Raw genomic sequence first — 25,399 nt, 5'->3', positions numbered from 1 at the left:
AGATTGAAGGCAGGAGGAGAAGGGGATGGCAGAGGATGAGATGGTTGGATGGCATCACCAACTCAATGGAGATGAGTTTGAGTAAACTCTGAGAGTTGGTGACAGACAGGGAGGCCTGGCGTACTGCGGACCATGGGGTCGTGAAGAGTCGGACACGACTGAGCTACTGAACTGAACTGAGGATGTAATGTATAACACAGCAACTATAGTTAATAGTAGATAGTTTAGTCGCTAAGTCGCAACTGACTCCTGCGACCCCATGGAATGTAGCCTGCCAGGCTCCTCTGTCCATTCTCCAGGCAAGAATACTGGAGTGGGTTCCCATTTCCTTCTCCAGGGGATCTTTCCCACTCAGCAATCAAACCTGGGGCTCGTGAATGCAAGCAGATTCTTTACCAACTGACCTATGAGGGAATCCCACAGTTTTGAATGCAGCTAAGGGAGTACCATTTTCTAGACCACAGCCTTGTCTAACTCAGTGAAACTACAAGCCATGCAGTGTAGGTTCACCCAAGACGGACGGGTCATGGTGAAGAGTTCTGACAAAATGTGGTCCACTGGAGAAGGGAATGGCAAACCACTTCAGTATTCGTGACTTGAGAAACCCATGGACAGTATGAAAAGGCAAAAAGATAGGACACTGAAAGATGAACTCCCCACGTCGATAGGTGCCCAATATGCTCCTGGAGATCAGGGGAAAATGGCTTCAGAAAGAATGAAGAGTCGGAGCCAAAGCAAAACCAACACTCAGCTATGGATGTGACTGGTGATGCAAGTAAAGTCCAATGCTGTAAAGAGCAATATTGCATAGGAACCTGGACTTGGAAATGGTCAAACAGGAGATGGCAAGAGTGAACGCCAACATTTTAGGAAGCAGCAAAAGAAAATGGACTGGAACGGGTGAATTTAACTCAGATGACCATTATATCTACTACTGTGGGCAGGAATCCCTTAGAAGAAATGGAGTAGCCATCTTGGTCAACAAAAGAGTCTGAAATGCAAAACCTGGATGCAATCTCAAAAACGACAAAATGATTTCCGTTTTGTTTCCAATGCAAAAAATTCAATATCACAGTAATCCAAGTCTATGCCCTACCAGAAATGCTGAAGAAACTGAAGTTGAATGGTTCTATGAAGACCTACAAGACCTTCTAGAACCAACACCCAAAAAAGATGTCCTTTTCATTATAGGGGACTGGAATGTAAAAGCAGGAAGTCAAGAAATATCTGGAGTAACAGGCAAATTTGTCCTTGGAGTACAGAATGAAGCAGGGCAAAGTCTAAAAAAGTTTTGCCAAGAGAACGCACTGGTCATAGCAAACACCCTCTTCCAAAAACACAAGAGAAGACTCTACACATGGACATCACCAGATGGTCAATACAGAAATCAGACTGAGTACCATCTTTGCAGCCAAAGATGGAGAAGCTCTATACAGTCAGCAAAAACAAGACCAGGAGCTGACTGTGGCTCGGATCATGAACTCCTCATTGCCAAATTCAGACGTAAATTGAAGAAAGAAGGGAAAACCACTACACCATTCAAGTATGACCTAAATCAAATCCCTTAGAATTATACAGAGAAGTGACAAATAGATTCAAGGGATTAGATCAAACAGACAGAGTGCCTGAAGAACTATGGATGGAAATTTGTGGCACTGTACAGGAGGCAGTGATCAAGACCATCCCCAAGAAAAATAAATGCAAAAAGGCAAAACAGTTGTCTGAGGAGGCCTTACAAATAGCTATGAAAAGAAGGGAAGGGAAAGGCAAGGTGAAAAGGAAAGATATATCCATTTGAATGCAGAGTTCCAAAGAATAGCAAGGACAGATAAAAGAGCCTTCCTCAGTGATCAGTGCAAATAAATAGAGGAAAACAATAGAATGGGAAAGACTACAGATATCTTCAAGAAAATTAAGAGATACCAAGGGAACTTTGCATGCAAAGATGGGCACAATAAAAGACAGCAATGGTATGGACGTAACAGAAGCAGAAGATAAGAAGAGGTGGCAATAATACACACATGATTATATAAAAAAGATCTTCATGACCCAGATAATCAGGATGGTGTGATCAATCACCTAGAACCAGACATTCTGGAATGTGAAGTCATGTAGGCTTTAAGAAGCAAACAAAAAAGCTAGTGGAGGTGATGGAATTCTAGTTCAGCTATTTCAAATCCTAAAAGATGATGCTGTGAAAGTGTTGCACTCAAGATTCCAACAAATTTGGAAAACTCAGCAGTGGCCACAGGACTGGAAAAGGTCAGTTTTCATTACAATCCCTAAGAAAGGCAATGTCAAAGAACGCTCAAACTAACACACAATTGCACTCATCTCACACGCTAGTAAAGTCATGCTCAAAATTCTCCAAGCCAGGTTTCAGCAATACATGAACGGTGAACTTTCAGATATTCAAGCTAGTTTTAGAAAAGGCAGAGGAACCAGAGATCAAATTGCAAACATCTGCTGGATCTTCAAAAAGGCAAGAGAATTCCAGAAAAACATCTATTTCTGCTTTATTGACTATGCCAAAGCCTTTGACTGTGTGGATCAAAATTAGCTGGAAAATTCTGGAGATGGGAATACCAGGCCACCTGACCTGCCTCTTGAGAATCCTGTATGCAAGTCAGGAAGCAACAGTTAGAACTGGATATGGATCAACAGACTGGTTCCAAATAGGAAAAGGAGTTCGTCAAGGCTGTGTATTGTCACCCTGCTTATTTAACTTATATGCAGGGTACATCATGAGAAACACCAGGCTGGAAGAAGCATAAGCTGGAATCAAGATGGCCAGGAGAAATATCAATAACCTCAGATATGCAGGTGACACCACCCTTATGGCAGAAAGTGAAAAAGAACTAAAGAGCCTCTTGATGAAAGTGAAAGAGGAAGAGTGAAAAAGTTGGCTTAAAGCTCAACATTCAGAAAACTAAGATCATGGGCATCTGATCCCATTGCTTCATGGCAAATAGATGGGGAAACAGTGGAAACAGTGGCTGACTTTATTTTGGGGGGCTCCAAAATCACTGCAGATGGTGACTGCAGCCATGAAATTAAAAGGCACTTGCTCCTTGGTAGAAAAGTTATGACCAACCTGGACAGCATATTAAAAAGCAGAGACGTTACTTTGCCAACAAAGGTCCATCTAGTCAAAGCTATAGTTTTTCCAGTGGTCATGTATGGATGTGAGAGCTGGACTATAAACAGAGCTGAGTACCCAAGAATTGATGCTTTTGAACTGTGGTGTTGGAGAAGACTCTTGAGAGTCCCTTGAACTGCAAGGAGATCCAACCAGTCCATCCTAAAGGAGATCAGTCCTGGGTGTTCATTGGAAGGACTGATGTTGAAGCTGAAACTCCAGTACTTTGGCCACCTGATACAAAGAGCTGATTCACTGGAAAAGCCCCTGATGCTGGGAAAGATTGAGGGCAGGAGGAGAAGGGGACAACAGAGGATAAGATGGTTGGATGGCATCACCGACTCGATGGACATAGGTTTGGGTGGAGTCCAGGAATTAGTGATGGACAGGGAGGCCTGGCGTGCTGCGGTTCATGGGGTTGCAAAGAGTCAGACACAACTGAGCGATTGATCTGAACTGAACTGATATTTTATACATACACACACAGTTTAATGGGTATTACCGAAGTAAAAGAAAACAAAGAATGACATCAAAGCAAATTGAAGCTAAACAGGTAAAGAAAGAACATACTTATGTGAGATGAATACTGTCCAAATTCATGATCTTGAGACCAAAAATTTAAGTCACAAGGCAACTAGGTGAACTGGGTTCAGTTTATAGGACTGCCTCTTCATAGAGAAACCGGAACTGCCTTCAGCCATGATAATGGGAAAAGAGTGAATAGTCATAAAAGCTGATAAGAAACACAAAACAGAAGGATGGTTACCAGAGTCCCATAAGAGAGGGTAATACACAGTTTCTGTTTGATGGGTACAGAGCTTCAGTTTTGCAAGATGAAAATGTTTGAGATATGCAGCATAACTGGAGAAGGAAATGGCGACCCACTCCAGTATTCTTGCCTGGAAAATCCCCACGGGCAGAGGAGCCTGGCAGGCTATAGGCCATGGGGTCACAAGAGTCAGACACGACTGAGCGATTAAGCATGCAGCGTAACAATGTGAATACAGCTGACATCACTGAACTGTGAGGTTAAAAATAGTTAAAATAATAAATCTTGTTACTTTTTTTTAAACTTCAATTGCAAATTTTCTTTTAATTTTTAAGCAATAGGAAACCACCAGAAACATAATAAATTTTTAAAAGCTGAATGTGGGCTAACAAAGTCACTTAGTATCAGGAAGACCCAGAGGCAAGGACACTCCACAACCACTCACCTACTCTTCTGCAGAATCCTCCTCCGGGTGCTAAGACAAAAGACTAGAAAAAGAACGGGAAAGCTCAGAAAGCCACCCTTGGAAGTGATGACATACAGGTAGGGATCAGCTTATACTACCGGGGCACAATCATAAAAACTGGCCTCATTCCAGTCTCTGATATCAAATTAAGCAAAAGCCATCTGCCACAGAAAGGAAGACAGTAAATATTCCTGCTCCCTCCAAGAAAAAGTGGACTGCTGCTGGAGGTGGAAAAGTTATCTGCCATTGGGAAAGAGACAGAGAGACCGTCTGCCTATCCCTTTTTCCAGCTTCAAAGAATAGCAGCTGTTGGGTGAGAGACAGAAGTCATAAACACAACTGCTCTGCACTGAATACTAGGTTAAAACTCATCTGGTCCTGGAATAAGGGAAGAAACCCACTCAGGCCCAGAATTCTATAGTGATATAAATATCAGCCATAACTGAAACAGAACTCACAGGCATAAAAACCTACCACTGACACAAGGCAGAGTTGGCACCACCAAGAGAAAGGGACAGACATGCAGACAAAGTCTCAACTCCGATTCAGTCATCCAGGCCAGACCAAAACTGTAGCTGGTGTGGGGGAAACTGAGACCCCCACATATTTATGCATTCACAACTTCACGCAGACTACTGCCAAAATGACAGTGAAAATCACTCAGTTGTGTCCAACTCTGTGACCCATACAACTATAGTCTATGGAATTCTCCAGGCCAGAATACTGGAGTGGGTAGCCTTTCCCTTCTCCAGGGGATATTCCTGACCCAGAAATTGAACCAGGGTCTCCTGCATTGCAGGTGGATTCTTTACCAACTGAGCTATGAGGGATGCCCTGGACTACTGCCAAGATAGAGGCAAAAAGCCCAGAAGAGGATCCTTTGTGTCACCGGAGTTCAGAACTGGTGGAAAGTTGAGAGTCTATCAGGAACACTGAGAAGAAAAACTCACTCCAGGTCTCAGAGAAGTCAGCAGGTAAAGCAATGCATCCCAGCAGGACCTTGAAGTCTCTGGAGACACGACTGTTCACTAGCAGCAACAAAGCAGTAACTCAACACATCAGCTGAACAGACTGACTCACTCCCCATCCACAGACAGTGACACCTTGCAGAGCAAGAGGCATATCCACGTCTTAGCGTAATACTTACCTCACTCTGTCCCATTCTTTTACATCATGTCATGCAGCCACACAAAAATTACAAGACACCAAAGCAAAGAAAGCTAATGTCAAGGGATAAAGCTACCGACATAATCAGACCCTGAGACGGCAGAGATGCTGAAACTATCAAAGAGGTTTTATAATTAAAACATCTCTTAAAAAAGATAATGTGAATAAGCAAAAATTCAGCAAAGAGGTGGGAAAATTTTTTAAGTTCTACGAAAATACTAGACAAATTATAGCAAATGAAGAATGCTTTCACTGAACTTACAAAGACTAGATACAACAGGAAGAATTAGTAAATCTGAGGATAAATCAGTAGAAATTATTCTGAAGGGGAGAAAGCAGAGAGACTAAGATCTATGAAACAGTATCAATTAATGTACTTGTCAAAATAGAACACAAGAGGAGGCAGAAAGGGGGCAGAAGAAATACTCAAAAATACAATAGATGAAAACATTAAAAATTAGGAAGGATAATAAACCACAGATCAAAGAAGCTTAGAGAACCCCAAGAAGGACAGCTGCAAGTGATAACATACCTATGTGTGTTTAACTTCACAGCCAAAGTTAAAAACAAAAAACAAAGGCAGACAGAGAAAAAGAGAAATATTACTTACAGAAGAACAAAGATTAGAATAACAAAAGATGTCTCTCAGAAACTATGTAAGCTAAAGGATAATGTATCAATGTCTTAAAGTAATGCAGAAAAAATTGTCAACCTAGAATTCAAAACGCTATAGACTTTTTCAGACAAGCAAGAGCTAAGACCAGTCACTGCCAGCAGATCTGCTCTCTAAGAAATGCTGAAGAAATTTCTTTAGGCAAGATAACATTGATACTAGATAGAAACCTAGAACAAAGAAATAAAGAACCCCGGAACTAGAAAATACATCAGTAAAGACAAAAGAAAACCTATTTAATTGACCCTTTAAAGCAAAAATAGTAACTAAGAAATTATAGTTTATAACATGTATAAGTAAAAATATTAAGAAAATAAACAATGAGAGAGGAAAAAATGGCGGTGTAACACTAAGATTCTGACATCATACAGGAAATGTGAAAAGTTAATGATGCATATTGTAAACCCTAAAGTAACTACATATAAAAAATATAAAACAAAGAGCTGTAACTAATAATCCAACAACGGAGATAAAATGGAATATTAAAAACATAATCAAGTGTAAAGAAGGCAAAACAGGGAAATAAGATCAAAGAACAGAAGGGACAAATAGAAAACAAACAAGGTAGAAGAGAAACCTAATCACATCAAAATGTTTAATGCAAATGACCAAATTATTCCAAACAAAAGTGGGAGTAAGATTAAAAGCAGTAACACTTAATCAAATGTTCTCTACAAAAGAAAAACGGGGATATTACATGACAATGTAGGGGTCAATTCACGGAGAAAACGTAACAATCCTAAATGTGTTTACACCTAAAAACAGAGCTTCAAAATACATAAACAAAAGCTTACAGAACTGAAAAGAGTTAGAATACAATTGAATTTAAATACTTTAACTCTTCAGAAGAAGGAGATAAAAAATCAGTTAACAATATAGAAGACTGGAAGAACATGAACCAACATTCCAAACTGACACTGACTAATAGACAGTCATAGACTGCACAACCCAACAATGCAGGATCCTCTATTTTCTACACGTCCCCTTCACTAACACAGACCACATTCTGAGCCATAAAACACATCTCAACAAATTTCTAAAGACTCAAAATCATATATACTCTGAAAAACATGGAATTAAACTAGAAACCAGTATAAGAAAAATATCTCTTAAAAAAAAAAAAAAACTGTGGAATTTATATTGACTGGGAAAAGAGATATATTACCTTAAATATGGTTCTGATACAATGGACTGAATATGCATCTGAAAGTAATTAAAAGTGGACCCCCCACTATCCCCTCTTTTATACCATACATACAACTAAACCTTCCAAATGGACTGAAGATGAAAGTGGAATGAAAAATTAAATCTAAGTATAGATTATATGTCTACTTTATCAGTGAATAAAGTCTTCTAAAACCATGAGACAAAAACAGGAAACCAGAGAAACACAGCAAAAAGATTATATTAAAATTTAAAATGTTATATACCAAAAGCTATTTCTTGAACAGACAAGAGACAAAAGATGAGTTTTTGAAAAAATTATCTGCAATGCAGGTATCAGACAAAAGGTTAACCACTGGAATATATAAATAACTTCCACAAAAGAACAATAACCAAATAGAAAAATGAACAAGGAATAAAGGGCAACTCTTAGAATAAGAATTCCCATCTACCTACAAACACAGGAAAAATTGTTCCAGATCCCTAGAAACCAGGAAATAATAACTAAAGGAAAGTGTCAACTTTGGCTGATGGAGTTTTAGGAAATGGGTATTTCCCCTGCTTTGCTGGTAAAAAAACCTTTCCTCAAAGCAATGTGGCAACATTTTGAATCAATAATCCCACCCTGGTAATCAATACCATAGGTCTGTAATACATTTATTACAATATTGGTTTTAATGGCAAAAACTGGGAACAAAGTATTGCCCATTAGTAAATTAACAGTTAAACAGACTATAAAACCATCCCTTAAAATATACGCAACAGTTTAGTTTTGTTTAACAGATCAGAGTTGGTGCAGCTAAGTGGGAGGATTTTCCTTAGGCAGTACTAAATGAAAAAAGGGTCTCCAAAAAAAAAATCTGTTTTTTCTAAGTGTGACCAAAAACCATGTGTGCATAAGTGTTTGTAACACTTATGGATATGGAGATAAATACGAAGACACATAATAGTTCTGATGACAAGAGTAATGGGGGAATATAATCCTACTGTTGGCTCACGGAAGAAGGGAAGCTACGTAAAAAGGAGAGAAAGGAGTTCACTATAAAAATGAAATTGAGTGATCTCTTGGTTCTTTTGGTAGCATATTGTTTAGCCTCCATGTGTTTTGTGTTTTTTACTGTTTTTTCAGTGGAAGCAACCTAAATGTCCATCAACAGATAAATGGAAAATGAAGATATGGTACATAAATACAATGAAATATTACTCAGTCATAAAAAGGAACACAATTGGGTGATGCAGATGGGACCTAGAGTCTCTCATACACAGTGAAGTGGGAACAAGAAAAACAAATATTGTATATTAATGTATATATATGAAATCTAGCAAACCGGTACAGATGAGCCTATTTGCAAGACAGGAATAGAGAGACAGACATAGAGAGCAGAAGTGTGGACACAGTGGGGGAAGGAGAGGGTGGGACAAACTGGACGAACAGGACTGACATATACACACCACCAGGTTTAAAAGAGATAGCTTAAAAAAAAAAAAAAAAGAGATAGCTAGTGGGAAGCTACTGGTGGCACAGGAGGCCAGCGAGGTTTCCTGTGATGACTTAGAAGGTGGAAAGGGGGCGGGGGGACGGAGGCTCGAGAGGAAGGGGATGTATGGATACATAAGGCTGACTCACTCTGTCCTACAGCAGAAACAACACTGTAAAGTAATTATACTCCAATAACAAAATAAAAATAAAAAACTGGATGAAACAAAATGAACACCAATGCCTTAAAAGGTAAGGGGGGGAGGGGCAGGTTTAAAACAAAACAAATTTGTCCCTACTGAGTAGTTGATATAGAATGCTACTATAAAAATTTTAGTCAATTGCAAAGAATGAAACGTGATTGAATGCTGGATACAAAAAAAAATTGTAAAAGACATTTTTGGACAACTGGAGAAGTTGAATATAGACTGGATATTAGGTGACATTATGGAGTTTTCTGAGTCCATTTTCTGAGATGTAATAATAGTATCACAATTTTGTAAGAGAATGCCCTCATTCCTAACAGAGCATGCTGATGGTGTAATAGGAGAAAAAAATGAACAAGTGGACATTTACCATATTTCATTGTATCCACTGATTATAAGATGTCCCATTATTGTGTAATAATTAAGACAAAAATGCTGTTAATAAAAATACTACATGCTTTCAAAATAAACAAATAAAATGAAGTTTAAAGTCTCCACACTCATGTACCTACTTTTAACAAAGAGATATATTTGTAAACACTGCTCAACAAGTGAGTGTCTACAAAGCTTATTTCCTGTAGAGTTGAAGTGGTAATCCTTTAAAAAACTAAGTCATAAAAGAAGGAATTCACATTTAAATACCATAAATATCTAGCTTTGAGATGGTTGTAAACATTACAGAATATCTTTAAAATGTATATACACATTTTATGTATAATAAATGTGCAATATACAGTTTTTGAAAAAAGAAAAAACTTGTGAAAATCACATGTTTAAATGGAAAAAAAGGTTTTCTGCTAAGATTAAAAGTACTTAGAAGAGACTAAAACATAAACCTAAGATTCTCCAGGGTATTATTTTTAGGCACATAAAAGATCTACATAAAGAAAATAAACTCAAGCAGGATACACTAGTATGGCCCTTCTTTTGGATTCAGCTGTGCTATTTTTCCCAATCCACCTATACATTAGGGCTTTCGTTAGGACAAAGCCCGTGTTTTATTTATCTAAGTATTCTCAGCACCTAGTATCACCCTTGATATGAACCACCTCCCTAACTTTCTTCAGAATATGGATGCATTCCAATTGCACAGTCTCATCTAGGATTAACTGGGCTGACCTATCCAAGCTGTTATATATGGAGTTTGATACACTCCTTAAAAATGCTTTGGAGGGAGATAAAAATTCAACCAATAATATTCACTGAATAGCCCATCTAAGCTAAACATTAGCAGCAACACCTCCGTGTACAATGTAGACTACTCAACTGTTGGCTTGTTAAGACTAAATCAAGTAGGAAGACAGCAATAGAATGAAATGGAAACAAATTATCTTACTGGTGTTGGAAATCAAGGTGCTAGTTTTTACTTGACTATCTTCAAGCTATTTTACACTCACAATCTTATTTTACAGGATTGTAAGGATGAAACTAAAACCACTTTATGAACCTCAAAGCACCAAGCAATTTTTTTGCCAGCCCCTACTTCTCAGGTATTCTACTAACTTGTCTTAATTACAAAGCTACTTATACATAAAACACAACTGCTTCTGCCTAGAGCCTTGGTATAGTCCCAATATACTCAACAGACGGCTCAGTGTACAATAAAAATTCCATCAATGCTCTTTATAGACTCATTAAGAGTTCATTTGTTTCTTATTATATGATCTCTCAAAATGAAGTATTTCATGTGTTTGCTTAAGTGTCCTGTATTTATACCTACAGCAGAAAAGCTAATGCTAGTTCCACAGAATAGACCTCTTCAGATATTCAACCACTTTAACATAAAGTTCCTTTCTAAATATCCCTTCAACTGACTCTGACCTTCTGTAAAATTGATAATTTTAAAGTTTTCCCTTTCACTGATCTTAGGTAGAAAAAACATTTTATTCTTATATGTTAAGGCTTTTGGTCAAGGCTAAAATTCCCATCGTTTATAAATAAAATATATATCAAACCTCTTCAGCAATATGAAAAAAAATTTCATTAGACAGCTTCGTATAAACTGTATTTTTTTAACTTTATTAATCAACCATCATTATTATTTTTATTATTCAAATAAACCTTCTCTAAATTCATTGTAACATGAGTGGGGAGGGAGGTAGAAGGGAGGTTCAGGATGGGGGGACACATATACACCCATGGCTGATTCATGTCAATGTATGACAAAAACCACCACAATATTAGCCACCAATCAAAATAAATAATTTTTTTTAATTTCAAGAAATAATAATAATAAATAATGAATCAAAAAAAATTTCATTGTTAACACTGTGTGCATACTAGCCAAGCATATCCCAGGATCTATTTTTTGCAAAAGAAAATTTTCTGGTGATACAGCAAATGATAAGAGGTTCGCCAACACACCAAAAGCCATCAGCTCTAAAAGATAACAGAAAAGGAGGTGTGAAATAGATGCCAAACTAGCTGTTTTTAATTTGCTCTCCTCTGGCAGGTTTGTTTTTTCTTTTCTATAAAGTAAAACATTTTCCATGAAGGACTTTTGCCACATATTCACTAAAAACTTGAAGCCTTTGATTTCCCAAATAGGAGCAATTTTTCTCCCCTACATTTTGTTGAAACATCTTAGAGCACTTGATCCATGTATCACAAATTACTATGAATTATAACTGTCTGCATAAGTCTTACCTCCCCCACTTGATTTTCAACGGATTGATGATGTCCTACCCACTTTCATACATAATTCCAGATACATGGTAGGAACTAAATAAGCATAAATCAAATGAGTAAGTAAGGCATTTTTAACACGTATAATACATTTTTATTACTTTTATTATGCCTCTGACTTTAACAGCTTTCAGTTCAGTTCAGTCGCTCAGCCGTATCTGACTCTTTGCGACCCCACGAACCTCGACATACCAGGCCTCCCTGTCCATCACCAACTCCCAGAGTTTACCCAAACTCATGTCCGTTGAGTCAGTGATGCCATCCAGCCATCTGTCGTCCCCTTCTCCTCCCGCCTTCAGCTTTTATCAAATACCAAATGCATACTGGCCAGAATTTATTGGTCTACTATTAACATTATGGAACATTCTGTAGAGTTGCCTTCTAAAATAATTTCTTTGGATTATCTCAATTTGTTTTAATACCTACATCAGCAAACACAGAATTGGCTTCTACACTGAAGTAAATATTCTAGTAAATGTATTCTAGTAAAAGTATATCAACTTAATCTACAAGTAAAATAAAACAGCCTCTAAAGACAACATCTATTTGTCTAAGACTCCCATTTTTGTGCTCTAATTCTCTACAGTAAGACTAACTGGAATAGCATATTTAATGCTAAAGGGAGATAGGGGTAACACAGAAGATAGTTCAAAGGTTTTTCAGTCTTCAAATCTCTGCTTTAAAGCTAACTGGCTATTGCCAATGAAGACAGACTCGGAAAATCAGTTTCCACATCTATAAAACAGAAACCATAATATCATGCATACATACTCAATGACCGTTTAATAAAGGAAGGAATCTCATGCTTCTAATATAAATGCACTCCTACAAACTTGTACAAAACTCAAATATGTATAAGTTAAGGGTTTAGACTGACATTTTAAAGGACACCCCTTCCCAAAGGAATATTACAAAATCTGTAATTATACACACTCTTTTAAATAGTGTTATTAAAAACAGATGCATAGCATTTTGTATGTTCTGTCACCTTATTTTTTTAACAATTTATGAGCTTGCCTCCATTAAACATTTTCAATAAAGATTCACCAATTTTCAGCACATCTCATGATTTCTTTATCTCAACTGGGCTTCTTTTCATAGGGAGAAAAAACTAATTCAGGAAAATATAGTGAACTGTGAAATGGTTAAGAGAAGGGAATCTATTTATTAGAGATGAAAAGGCACAGGTAAGAAATGACCATGATATCTGACACTTAGCTACTTAAAGGACAGTCACAGCGACTGAAGACTTGGCTTGGTCTTCTTACAACCAGAAGCAGGAATTTCATTTTCCCTTTTTTTCTACTCAGTTTGTTAAGGAAAGGCAAAGAGCAGCAACATTCTCAAACAGTTTTTGAAATTATTATCACAAACAGCAAAACCATGGCTGGCAGGAGGGGGCAGACTACTACTTGGCAGACAGCCCCGTCTTACAAGAGCTAAAAAAATGCCTCCATGAACTGATGTTCCTAAGTCAAAATCCACTGTACAAAAGGTACTTTAGGAGTCTCCACATATAGCATTCAAAGTGGCAATTATCTGAAAGTCAACTATACATGCCTGGTTACTAAAAGGTACATATTAAGTAACCTAAGACTGGAAAAGCTCAGTGCCTAATTTCTGTATGATAGCAGTTGCACAATACAGAGTAGTTATTTTGTCAACAACTGCCTTTAAGAGAGGAATCAATATACCGGAAGAGATTAAAGTTTTTAAAGTTTTTTTCTTCCAGTTTTATTGAGATATAATTGATACATAACACTGTAGAAGTTTAAAGTACAACATATATCATAAAATGTTCAGTAAACATCCCATGTTTCATATAAATACAAAATCATAAAATTCTGTGATGTGGTAAGAACTCAGGATTTACTCTTAACAACTTTTGTATATAACATACATCAGTGTTGATTATATTTAATATGTTGCATGTTACATTCCTAGAACTATTTATCTTATAACTGGATGTTGGTACCTTCTGAGCAGACTAATATTTACTGAGCATTAAATATGCCAAAGAACTGATGCTTTCTGATGCAGTGAACTGATGTAGTGCTGGAGAAGACTCCTGAAATCCTTGGACAGCAAGGAGATCAAACCAGTCAATCCTCAAAGAAATCAACACTGAATATTCACTGGGAGGACTGATGCTGAAGCTCCTACGCTTTGGCAATCTGATGAGAAGAGCCGACTCATTGGAAAAAAACGATCCTGATGCAGGGAAAGACTGAGGGCAGGAGGAGAAGGGGAGACAGAGGATGAGATGGTTGGATGGCATCACTGACTCACTGGACATGAGTCTGAGTAAACTCCAGGAGATAGTGAAGGCCAGGGAAGCCTGGCGTGCTGTAGTCCACAGGGTTGCAAAGAGTCAGACATGACTTAGTGACTCAACTACAACAAGATATGTACAAGGTTCTACATATTGGAGGCTTTGCAGGCATTACCACAATTTTGACCCTCAAAAACATTCCGCAAAGTTGACATTACATATTCTTGTTTTTGTTTTTCTTTATCAATGAGTGAACTAAGACTTGGAGAACCAACCTGCCCAGCTAGATGGCTAAAAACTGGGTTGCTTAAGGTATTAAATCCAGCATCAGTTAACCCCACTACAAGGAGAAAGAAAGTTCAGAAAAATGCAGTGAGCTGTGGAATGGCTAACAGAGGTGAATATATTTACCAGAAATAAAAAGGTATAGATAGGAAATGACCATGATATTTGGCACTTAGTTACTAAAAGGATAGTCATATGGACCGTTCTCAATTTGTTCCTTCAGTAAGTACTTCAGCACTATATGATCAGTCACTATGTTAGAAGCCAGGAAAGTAACTATGAAGATTCATTTCCTGCTCTCAAGGGGCTTATTATTGGGAAGGGACAAGACAAATCAACGAGCAATTACACCAGAAGGAATATCGTATGCTATGGAGCCAGAGATTACAGTCTACAAGCAAGGGCTGATAAATAAAGAGTCCCACAGAAAGTAATGTTTACAGTGATAGTTGTAACATGAACAGGAGGTGGGCAAGGTGTATGTATGACACAGAAAGAGTTACATTGATGAGCTACTTTTGAGTCTGTTTCTAAAAGCAAAGAGTGTGAAAAAACTTGTGTTTCTTAATTAGGGAAAATGCAGCAGGTAAAAAACTATGTAAATTATCATTGCTTTTAATTTTCTCCAAAATATATGTGTTTAAAAAATATACACATGGCAGAAAAATGTGCACATATAAAAAAAAAAAAACGTGTGGCAGTATATTTTCAAATATCCATTTAAGATCCCCATCGCTACCTTTCTTTATTGTGCATATGCCATATTGCAACAATGTTTGAGTCTAACCAAGAGACTCAACCATAAATCAGACATAGCTTAATCAACAGAATCCTGGCTTAACTGGGGATTTGCAGTTTAATAGATGGTTCTAAATTATAGTACAACAGCACAAATTTAATGATTCCATAAAAAAAAAAAAATTTAAGGGCATTTTTAATGACCAGTTGATAGAGGTTTCAGTTCACTCACTGAAGAAGTAGCCCGGAGGTTTATAATCTCTAAATAATCCTTGTTGATCTTTATTTTCTACTTTTTATAAATGATCACAGAAACTATTTTCATGTATCTTCCTTTGAAAAAAGCTCAGATGCTTCACCTGCATTATATAAATATTAACAATCAGTAACTTTTATGTCAGCTACATAGAAACTTTTAAGAGTGACTTTCTCAAGGTCATAGAGCAAATCTCTGGTGAGACAGGAATGGAATTCATGACCTTTGACTGCCAGAAGTTTTCTACCCACACTCGGAAATTCCTTCTCCATAAGTGTAATTTATATGCTCACTTTGAGGGACTGGAAAGTTCATCCCTTCTAGGGCAGGGGATGGGGGCTGGGGAGGGAGAAATTTTTCCGTCAAATCACTTGTCACACAGTTCCTTAGGTTTACAAAGTGATTTTTACCTACACTATTTCGTCTCACCCTCACCACCACCCTGTAAACTTGCATGCTGTTTTTCCCATTTTACAGACTCGAAAGAGTTAAAAAATTTAATCAAGGTCATCCAGAGTTAGTAACTGAGACGGCAACCCTCAAGCTGCAGTATCTCTGCCACTTAAATCAGTCCTGATTCCAGGATGTATGATCTGAGCAGACACCCAATTCTGAAATGAACGAAGATTTCCTTTACAGTTATTTATCTGATGTTTTACAATCATTTACCTTCCTTGTCATTTAGGTCAGTTGCTTTGTTTTCTTTGGGGCAGGGTTGTTTTCATGTTTTGTTATAAGTTGGCTTGTTAAACTTAAGTAAGAGTAGTATCCCCCAACACAGAATTTGAAAAAAAAGAAACAAACTTTGCCTGTTTTTCTTTTTTTTTTATATATATACAAGTGGGAAGGGGGCTTTTTACCATCATTTGTGGTCATAATATATATAGTTTATGTATGGGGTATATACCAATACAACTAGAGAATACAAAAACTCACAATCATAAATATAAATACTATGTATATACATATATATACATATGCACATACCTAAAAGAGACTATAGTCATATATAGTATGTACATATACATCATGCCAGCAATTATTGTGAAAAGCCATATATATACTGTTAAGCATGATGAATGGAGCATATAAAACACAATTCCTGGATGTGAAGGGCAGCAAACTCTAATAGTGGCAGCTTCTACGGCCTCTGATGGGGGTGGGAAAACTCAAAGCTCTATAATTTTTTCATCTTCTACACAGCAATAAAGCTGCAAGGGCTTTCTACTGCTGCATCTGTACCTAAACAGTAATGCTGTTTGGAACCAGCCCCAAAACCGCTTTTAATAAATATTCAAAAATATACACCATCAAATGAGCCACAGAAGCAAAGTATGACTTTGAGTTAAAAAGAAAAAAAAAAAGACAGGAAAAAAGACCATCTCTGAGAATTCTGAGTATCCTGTAATCTACTGTCAGACCAAAACAAATTTTTATGGAGCAACAGGACTACTCAAGTAGCCACTTTTATGACAATAAACACCCTAAACCGAAAAATCCTTTTGTAACGTAATTACTGAGAATATATAGAGAAAGTAACCATTTAATCCACAGCATGTGTTCCCTACCGCAAAAACTCAAAAGCTGACATCAGATGGGGTGTGGCCGGTCTAGGCCCTGACAATGAATTCTGGCCAGCTGAAGTCAGACAGTTCTCTGGAAGGGCTTGGGACCTGGAAACCAAGCAGGTCTCACAGACCCTAAGGCTACTGCCCTTCTGGGCACAGGGGAAGGCCCATCTGTTTATTTGCATTTTGATTTTGAGAGCCCTGGTTGTGGTAGATGAGTTAAGGCTGTGGTTATAGGGTGCTGCCAGTGACTTAACCTTAATATTTTTACCCTTACATTTTATCCATACTTAAGACGGAAAGGCACACGTAATTTGTCGGCTGAAAAAATAAACATAAATTTTCAAATGGAAAATAAATGGACACTGGGCAAAAATACAGATATTTCCACTACAGTAGCCTATGGGATTTTCAAAATGCAAATGATAAAGGTAAGCCACAGCAACCTATTTTAGGAATTATTTACAAAAATGAAAGTTGTGTTCAAAAAAAAAAAGATAACCATGGTGTAAATTCTGAACAAAACTCCTCTGGAATATTTAGCTCGTGTTCATTAATCAACATGGAAGCACAAGTAAGAAAACTTACTTAATTCAAAGAAAGAATAACTTTTCAAATAAGTTTGTGCCATTTCTAGTGGGTTACAAACTATTTTGCATTAATACACAAATCATCTACAGCTAGATTTAAGAAGTTGACACGAAGATAACTGTTACCCTTATGATATAAAGAAACCATCTGACACCTCCCCAATTTAATGTGACTAACCTCATGTTAATCTGCATAAACATGAAATTCCACACATTCCATGTTGTACCATGAAAATGTCCAAGACATATATATGCTCATCTAGCTAGCAGTATCACTTCACTGTTCAAGATACTCAACACACCAGATTAACCAACACGGGCCTGAGTTCAAAATGCTCTCATACAGGCCTAGAGGCCTAAGCCCTTATGTCATCTTAGAAGACACACCTGCATTTAAGACTGAATTATTTCATTACGTTGACAGCAGCCTGCTTCAAGATATGACATCTAAGACCCACTCTGAGTCTGGGGAAGAGCATGTTTACCTTTCCCAGGAGGCTGGGAACTAATTCCCCAGGAACATATATTTTTTTTTAAATGACCAGAACACTAACACTATTACATGCCTGATGGGTGCGCTTTGGAAAGACTGTCAAGCATCCTGATTTGTTTTTCCCTCGGCCTGGGGAAAGAGCGCTCCAGTGTTTGCAGTCCCTCCCTTTTTGTACACACATACGCCGCAGCTGTAGTAAACAAGCGCCAGCCAAGAGTTGCTAAGGTCAAGGTCTCAAATGCTACACCAGGACTAATGTTCTCCCAAAGCACATTCAGCTGTGGCAAGGGAATTTTCAGGAGAAAAGTATATCTATTAAAGGGCCCATGAGCGCAACCATTTTCATTCAGTAAATAGCCATTCAAAACATTCCAAAATAAAGTTTTAACTGACAGAAGTTTCTTTTAAATATGCACTACTGATAGATAAATAACTGAAACACTTCAAAAATACACAGAAACCCCTCAAGGATGCTTCTTTATCTCCCATAGCAATAATACAGTTTTAGGGCATAAATTACTACAACGTTCTGTGAAACCATCCCAACTTTTACCAGCTTCAGTATATTTCACAGTAGTTATGAATTATAAGGTAAAACAATAAACCCCTTTCCTAATTACATTACAGATTCCTGTCAAGTCTGATATGCTCAAAACCCTCTCTCCCCAACTCAAAGGAGTTTAACCCACTCCAACTGACCAGGCTGCAACCATAAAGATACAACTTATGCAACCGAATGTTTGTCCTTCAACATCTCTTTAAGCTGCTAAAGTTAAACATTTTCTAGCCTAAAAGTATACCCCTTTATCATAACCCATTTCTGTGTGGTTTTTAAGAATGTAAACGACATCTGAATGAGGTTTACAAATAGCACTACCAGCCTATTTTATTTTTTAGGTGAAGGGTCACTGTTTTTGCTGAATGCCAATTTCAAAAAGCCTTTCTTAGAAGAAGGAATACATCCAGGCTTCGAAGCGACCACTCCTATTCCCCCATCACAAGCTGCTGCCCGTTAAAAATCACCAAATTCATTCCAAGGCATTTACTTAGCTAAACAACTCTATCCTCCAGTAGGAAGAGGGCATGGAGGCGTCTAGGTGGATTTGCAGAATGACGTCCGTTGATTGGCAGATGTCTACCGAAGCCACTAGATGCACATGCAGTAAATGTAAATAGAGCTGCTCCTCTCCCTGGTGTTACAGGGAAACTGAGAGAATATTAAAGCTGATTTAAAACAAAACATCCGAGGGCTCGGCTGAGGATTCTATTAGCCAGTGGAATTGCTTAAAACAATCCATACAGCGCGACACTTAAACCATCTGTACAGTTAAATTAGAGAGCTGACAATATTAACCACGCAAACTGTTTATCCAGATTACACATTCCGTTGTACTAATACTCTTTAACTCAACACAGTCAGCTTTTACCAGCTGAATTAAGGCTATTACTATTAAAGTATGCAAAACTCGACGCGCAGGGTGAAGGGGGCTGGGAAGCTGCAGGGCTTGTAACAAAGGAATTGGTACTTTTTCCAAGCTTTTGCCTCAAATGCACTTCGAAACTGAACTCTTGAGTGCACCCCACCCTTCTCCCCAAAGATAAAAGTTTTCAAAGTTCTAATAGGCAGCTCTCTGCCCAAGAAAAGCAGGACTGACTCTCCCCGTAGGGGAGCATCTAACGCGAACACCAACTAATGTCGCGGAGGTCAAGTACGAGTCCTCCTCTAAAGGCAAGAAGTGGCTCCCAGGCCGGGCTTCCCGCCCGGGTGGCCCAGCAAAGTTGCCCCTTGTCAACTCCGGCCAGGTCCCCCGTCATTGAAAATAACAGCCTCGGGTCAGCCCCCCGGCTACTTGCACGGACCAGGCACTGTAGCAAGTGACAGTTACACATCATTACGACCAGAGACAATAATGAATGTGGCACCAGGACCACTATTCATGCCAGCAGTGTCATCTCCGCTTTAACCCCTTCCCCTCCGCGCTCTCCACTGCACACCCACAGCCCACACGGCCCGGCGGGGCAGCTCGTCACTCAACTCCCTCTATTCCTGGGGGGGCAAACTACTTCCATAAGCTCCCCCCACCCCCAATTCAGCCCTGGTGTTTTATTTCCCATCCTTGGCAACTGTCAGGCAAACACTGCAAACAACAATTCCACTAGGGATAGAAAAATATTGCTTAATTCACGCTACTTGGTAAGTTCTTTAAAAAAAAAAAAAAAAATGGGGTGGGGGGGAGAGAAACCTTTCTTCTCCACGAATCCAACCGACGCTACTTGCTTTGCAAAAGCGTCGCCCTCCCTCTCGCCCCCACGCCGCCCCGCTTCCCAACACTTTCCCCCTTTAAGAACACAGACCAACCAAAATGATTTAACTTGAGCAGATGACAGAAGAAAAATAAAACACGTTAAGAGACTACGGTCTGATCTGGGATGGCACCAGAAGAATAAAAAAAAGAGGAGGGGGTTGTTTATTTTGATAAGAAACGGAATCGGCACAGACCTGAACAGAAGCTGCGGAGCAGGAGAAATTGTTTTCTTTCCCTCACCCAGAGTCCCCCTCTCTCTCTCTCCCTTTCTCTCGCTCTCACACGCGCGCGCGCACACACTCACGCTCGCACACACACACACACACGGCGTCACCCGCGCACACTCACACGCACACTCGCACACGCACGGGCAGAGCCTCTCAGCTGCTCTCTGCAGTTCTCAGGAAATGAATGGGGGGCAACCCAGGGAACTGTTGTACTTGCAAATGACTTACCCGGATCACATGATGCGCTAAATGTAGGGTGGGCCGGTGGGTGGAGGCTGCCGAGACGCGAGCCCGGGTCTAGCGTGGGGAGCCTCGCCAGGCCCGCATCGAATTACCCCGGGGCCCAGCCGAGGGGGTTGCAAGACGCCGCTTCTCCTCCCTTGCAGCCCGCAGCTCAGGAAACCGGAGAAGCGCGGGGGGGTGGGGTGGGGTGGGGTAGGGTGGGGTAGGGTGGGGTGAGTTGGGGGGGCGGGTGGTGAAAACACCAAACCCCCAAACAAAAGAGCTCCGGGTCCTCCTCCCCAGAAACAAAGCCCCGCCGCTGCGGGCGAGCCCCGGGGTGGGGCCGAGGGCGGGGGCGGCGGCGGGGAGGGGCTCGCTCAGCAGGCGCTAAGTCGCTTTATTGCCATAAAATGGGGCCCCCGAGCCGCTCCGCCCGAGGATTAGGAGGCGGGCTCTGAGTGTGATGGTTGAAATCCCCTGTGGGAAACTAACCCCTCCCCGCTCGCAGAGGTAGAAGGCAACACCCACTGCCCGGCCCTCGCCTCGCCGCCCGGGCCGCCGGCTTGGGGGGTGGGTCCGCGGAGCCTCCACCCCGCCCCACCCCGCCCCACCCCTGCCCCCGCCCCCCGGCCTCGGCCGCGCTTCGCGATCACCTGCACCACCTTGCTGCGGCACCCAAAATAACCCACACATGGCCAACACCGCCTTGGGAGCCGCGGGGCGCGGGGGGCCCGCGGGAGGAACCCCCGATTTCAACTCCTCGGGAGCGGACTCGCGCGGGGCCGCCAGAAAGTCCCCTCTTTTGTGCCAGAGCGCGCTAGGCTGCCTTAAGAAGGGAATTCGGAGACAAATAAAGCGCGCAGCCCGCTCGGCCCACCCCCCTCCGCCCCCGCCGCTCCCCTCCCGCCCGGGTGGAAACGTGCGGGGAGGGGGCCGGGTGCCCGAGCCGTCCCCGCGGCTCACCCACCAGCTAACTTGGAAAGGTGTGGGCGGAGCCGGCTCCGGCGGCCGGCGGCGGCTCGGGACCGCTCGCGGGGACCGCCCCCGTGGCTCCGGGCATCGCCCGCACCGGGCAACAATGGGGTCCCGGCCGGGGCAGCCCGAGCGGGCGGTGCCCTGGACGCGGGGGCGCACGCGAAGGTGGGGCGCGCGCAGGGCCGGGTGCGGAAGGCGGTGGGGAAATCATTGTTTGGGTTCTCGAGCGACGCACGTTGCGGGCGAGGCGGGGGCGTCCTCCCGCCCAAAGCTTCACCTTGGCGGGATGAATGGGGGCGAGGCGGAGCCGCACGCCCGGTTCCGGAGCCCCGGGAGATGGGGTGCCCGCCCTTGCTCGGAATTTGGGCAGGAAGCGGGAGCTGTAGATACCGGCCAAGGGGCTGCGGGAGAGCGGAGTCCGGCTCTCCCCGCCCCGCGCCCCAGAAGGGAGACCCGAGAAGCGAGCGGCCCGGAGCTGAGTCCTCGACGCCCTTCCCGAGGGTCCCTCCCTCCCCGCCTCCGCGCCCCGGGGAGCGAATCGACGCGATTCAGCGGCGGGAGGGAGAGGAGGCTGGCAGCGCGACCCGGCGCTCCCGCGGCGGCCGGGAGGGCGCGGGGTCAGCGCGGCGCAGAAGGGTCGGCGGGGGCAGGGCGGCGAGCGGACGGAAGCGGGCGCGCTGGGAGCGGAGAGGGCGCGGCGGCGATCGCGTGCGCCACTTTCTTGCAAAGCTGGGTGAGCGCGCTGGGGCGCCCGGGTGGCCGGACACCCCGGCACGGCGCCCCTGAGCCCGCCCCGCGTGGGAAACCACCTCGGCAGTGGGAAGGCCTCGAAGGGGAAGTTTATATTAAGGAGAGAAAGATTTGCAAATGTGGCACGAAGTAGGGGTGGGAAGAGAAACGAGGCAGAGGCCGAGAAACAGGAAATGAGAGCGAAAGGACGCATTCTAGCCAGGAAAAAGCCCAGTTCTACATTTCGTGTGGCGGTTTTCCAAACACTTCTAGAGGCCCTGTGTGCGGTATTCATGAAAACAAAGGCAGCGCACTGCCTGATTGTGTTCCATGCCTCCTGCCTTCTGTATGTGAGCATTAGGCAAGGTGGTCCAGCCCGGACGATGATTCCACGGTCCCCTTCTAAGTCTCCAGGGGACCTGCGTCTGAGACACATGAGAGGAGGGGGTCTATCCTGGTCTTAGGATTTCCAAGAGCCAATAAGTGAAAGTGGCCGAATAATTGTGCCCCAGTCCTTGAGCGAAGTATCCTTAGACTAGGAAAGCTTCGGGAGCAGGAAGGTGATGGAAGACCACATTCTTAGACGTGGATGCGGCCAGGGAATCAGGAACCCCCAAAGGAAAACGGAACCTGGGGGCTGTGGGGCGCTCCTTGGGGCGGGGTCTCTCCCTGGGAAAGCAGGCCAGGACCCCACCCCCTAGCTTGATCCTGGACTCTGGGTAAACAGCCCTTTACATTCCTCTGCCTCTGGATAAAAACATCGTCAAAAGACAAGTTTGAAAACCGATAGAACGTCAACAGACACAGTATTTAAACGGAAAATTCGGCTCTACTAGAAACAGTGTAAAGTTTTCCTCTAGGTGGGGCAGGGAGTGAAGGAGGTGAGTTTTAAGAGTGGAAGGATGCTATAAGAAATTATGTCATCGTGGCATTCCTTGTACTAGCAATTCTTGCTCTTAGAGCGCTGCAATGACCATAAATATATTCTCGAGCAAGTGCTTCTGCACTTGGATACACATTCCATAACTGCATTTCCTACCTACGGCTCCAGCCGTGGACATGCTAATAGAATGATGGAAGATAGAAAATAACATAGAAGAATCCACACCAGAGGGATAAGAAAAATACAGATAGGTCAAGGTTAATATTTAGAATCTGTGTAATGTGGTTAAAAGAGGGGAATATACCAAGTATTAGGGGGAAGAAAACTAGCAGGTTTTGTTAAATTGAATTAAGAAAGAATACAAATGTTAAGGCAACTCCCCAGATATAAAAAGGAAACAGTTTAAGAGGGAGAATCACTTCATTGTGTGAGCTGGGAGTGGAAGAATGAAAACAATGAGAGAATAAAGAAGCAGGATATTTTGGGAGTTAGGGTGCTGGAGACAATTATATGTGAGAGTGTGTCTGTGTATAGGCATACATTTCCAATTCATTTCATGTCATTCCATCTCTGTACAGAACTTGGATTTAAACAAAGTGAAAGTGTTAGTCGCTAAGTCATGTCCAACTGTTTTCAACTCCCCAGACTATAGCCCACCAGGCTCCTTTGCCCATGGAATTATCCAGGCAAGAATACCGGAGTGGGTTGCCATTCCCTTCTCCAAGGGATCTTCCCGACCCAGGGGCTGAAACCAGGTCTGCTGCATTGCAGCGGATTCTTTACTGTCTGAGCTACCTGGGAAGCCAAACTAAGGTGTAAATAACAGGGGAAGGTAAGAAACAGGTCCACATACCCTGGCAAAAATGTGTGCACATCTTTGTCTTTAGTCCCTTCTTTATTTCCATGTGTATTCGGGGATATGAAAAGTCAGAAAATGTAAAGATGACAAAAATATAACTGTCTGCATAAAAGAATGTGTTGAAATTACAGAATCATAAAATTTCAGTGTTGAAAGTATACGTAAAATGCCAATTCTTTCTGATACTTAATTCTGTTTAAAACCCAGATGACTGAAAAAAAAAAAATAGTAAAAATCTTAAACACTGAAAAAAAAAAAAAACCAGTAAAAATCTTAAACACTGAAAAAAAAAATAAAACCCAGATGAGTTGGATCAAACATGTTTCCCTAACTTTTTATACTTCATTTATTTAGTCTTTAGTATTGCAAACCAGAAGAATGATTTAAAGAGGATGAAAGGGAACTTTCATGGTAACTTAGTGGTTAAGACTCCACCTTGCAATGCAGGGGACAAGGGTTAGATCCCTGGCCAAGGAACTAATAAGATCCCACAAGCTCTGGAGCAACCGGGTGCGCCCTGAGCCCAGGCACTCCAGAAAGCGGGTGCACCGCAACCAAGATCCCGCATGCTGAAACTAAGACCCATGCAACTAAATAAATATTTGTAAAACTGTTTGAAAGAGGATGAAGGTTGGATTTCTGACATTTTTATACACATACCCTATACAAATATTGGATTTCTTTTCCCTAACATATTGGTCAGGAAGAGAACAAGAACAAAAACAACCATAACAAAAAACCATTCACATGCATCCTCAAAGCAAATAATATACCTAATTCAATGTAAATATGCGGCTAAATTTACAACTAGAGATTTTAAATTGTTACCGTAAATGCTACCTACACAGAAACTTCCTGCCAGATCCTATACTTGCCCAGTTGTGCTACTCTTTGAAAGACTAATATCAGTGATGGAAAATCTTTTATCATATTAAGAGTATCACCTGTCCCATAGCCTGACTTGTCTAAGGTGATGACTATCCTCAGTATCTGTGTACATGTAAAGTTCTTAAGCCATTGCCTCAGTGTTGTCAAAGACTGCATGGGTGATTTAACACTAATATAGTTTTAGGTGGGGGTTGGGGGGCATGAAGTCCATTTTCAGAAGTAAAAGCTGTGTTGAAAGATGAGAACTGACTTGAAGTGAAAATAAAAGTGATTCTCAGAGCTTTAAATAAGTTAAAGAATATAATCGTGATTTTTTCCTAAAGCCTGAAGTGAATATGTGCTGTTGGGTTTTCAGTGCCTGA

General features: G+C 41.3%; 1 protein-coding gene across 5 annotated transcripts in view; it reads right to left on the bottom strand.

Annotated features, from left to right (window-relative positions):
• KLF12 (Kruppel like factor 12) overlaps positions 1–21,112 on the bottom strand; it is a 521,123-nt gene extending 500,011 nt beyond the window's left edge. For 2 of the 5 annotated variants that reach the window (XM_043477485.1, XM_043477482.1), the window contains exon 1: positions 20,449–20,679. The gene's annotated coding sequence lies outside the window, so the exon portion shown is untranslated. Of the gene's footprint in view, positions 1–20,448; positions 20,681–20,709 lie in introns of those variants that run through there. The other 3 variants (XM_043477481.1, XM_043477486.1, XM_043477488.1) reach the window with 3 other exon arrangements.
• Positions 21,113–25,399: the final 4,287 nt, after the last annotated feature.

Source organism: Cervus canadensis, chromosome 9 (genome assembly GCF_019320065.1).
Source record: "Cervus canadensis isolate Bull #8, Minnesota chromosome 9, ASM1932006v1, whole genome shotgun sequence".
In the NCBI taxonomy this organism is placed as follows: domain Eukaryota; kingdom Metazoa; phylum Chordata; class Mammalia; order Artiodactyla; family Cervidae; genus Cervus; species Cervus canadensis.
This window is presented reverse-complemented; position numbering and strand designations above follow the sequence as displayed.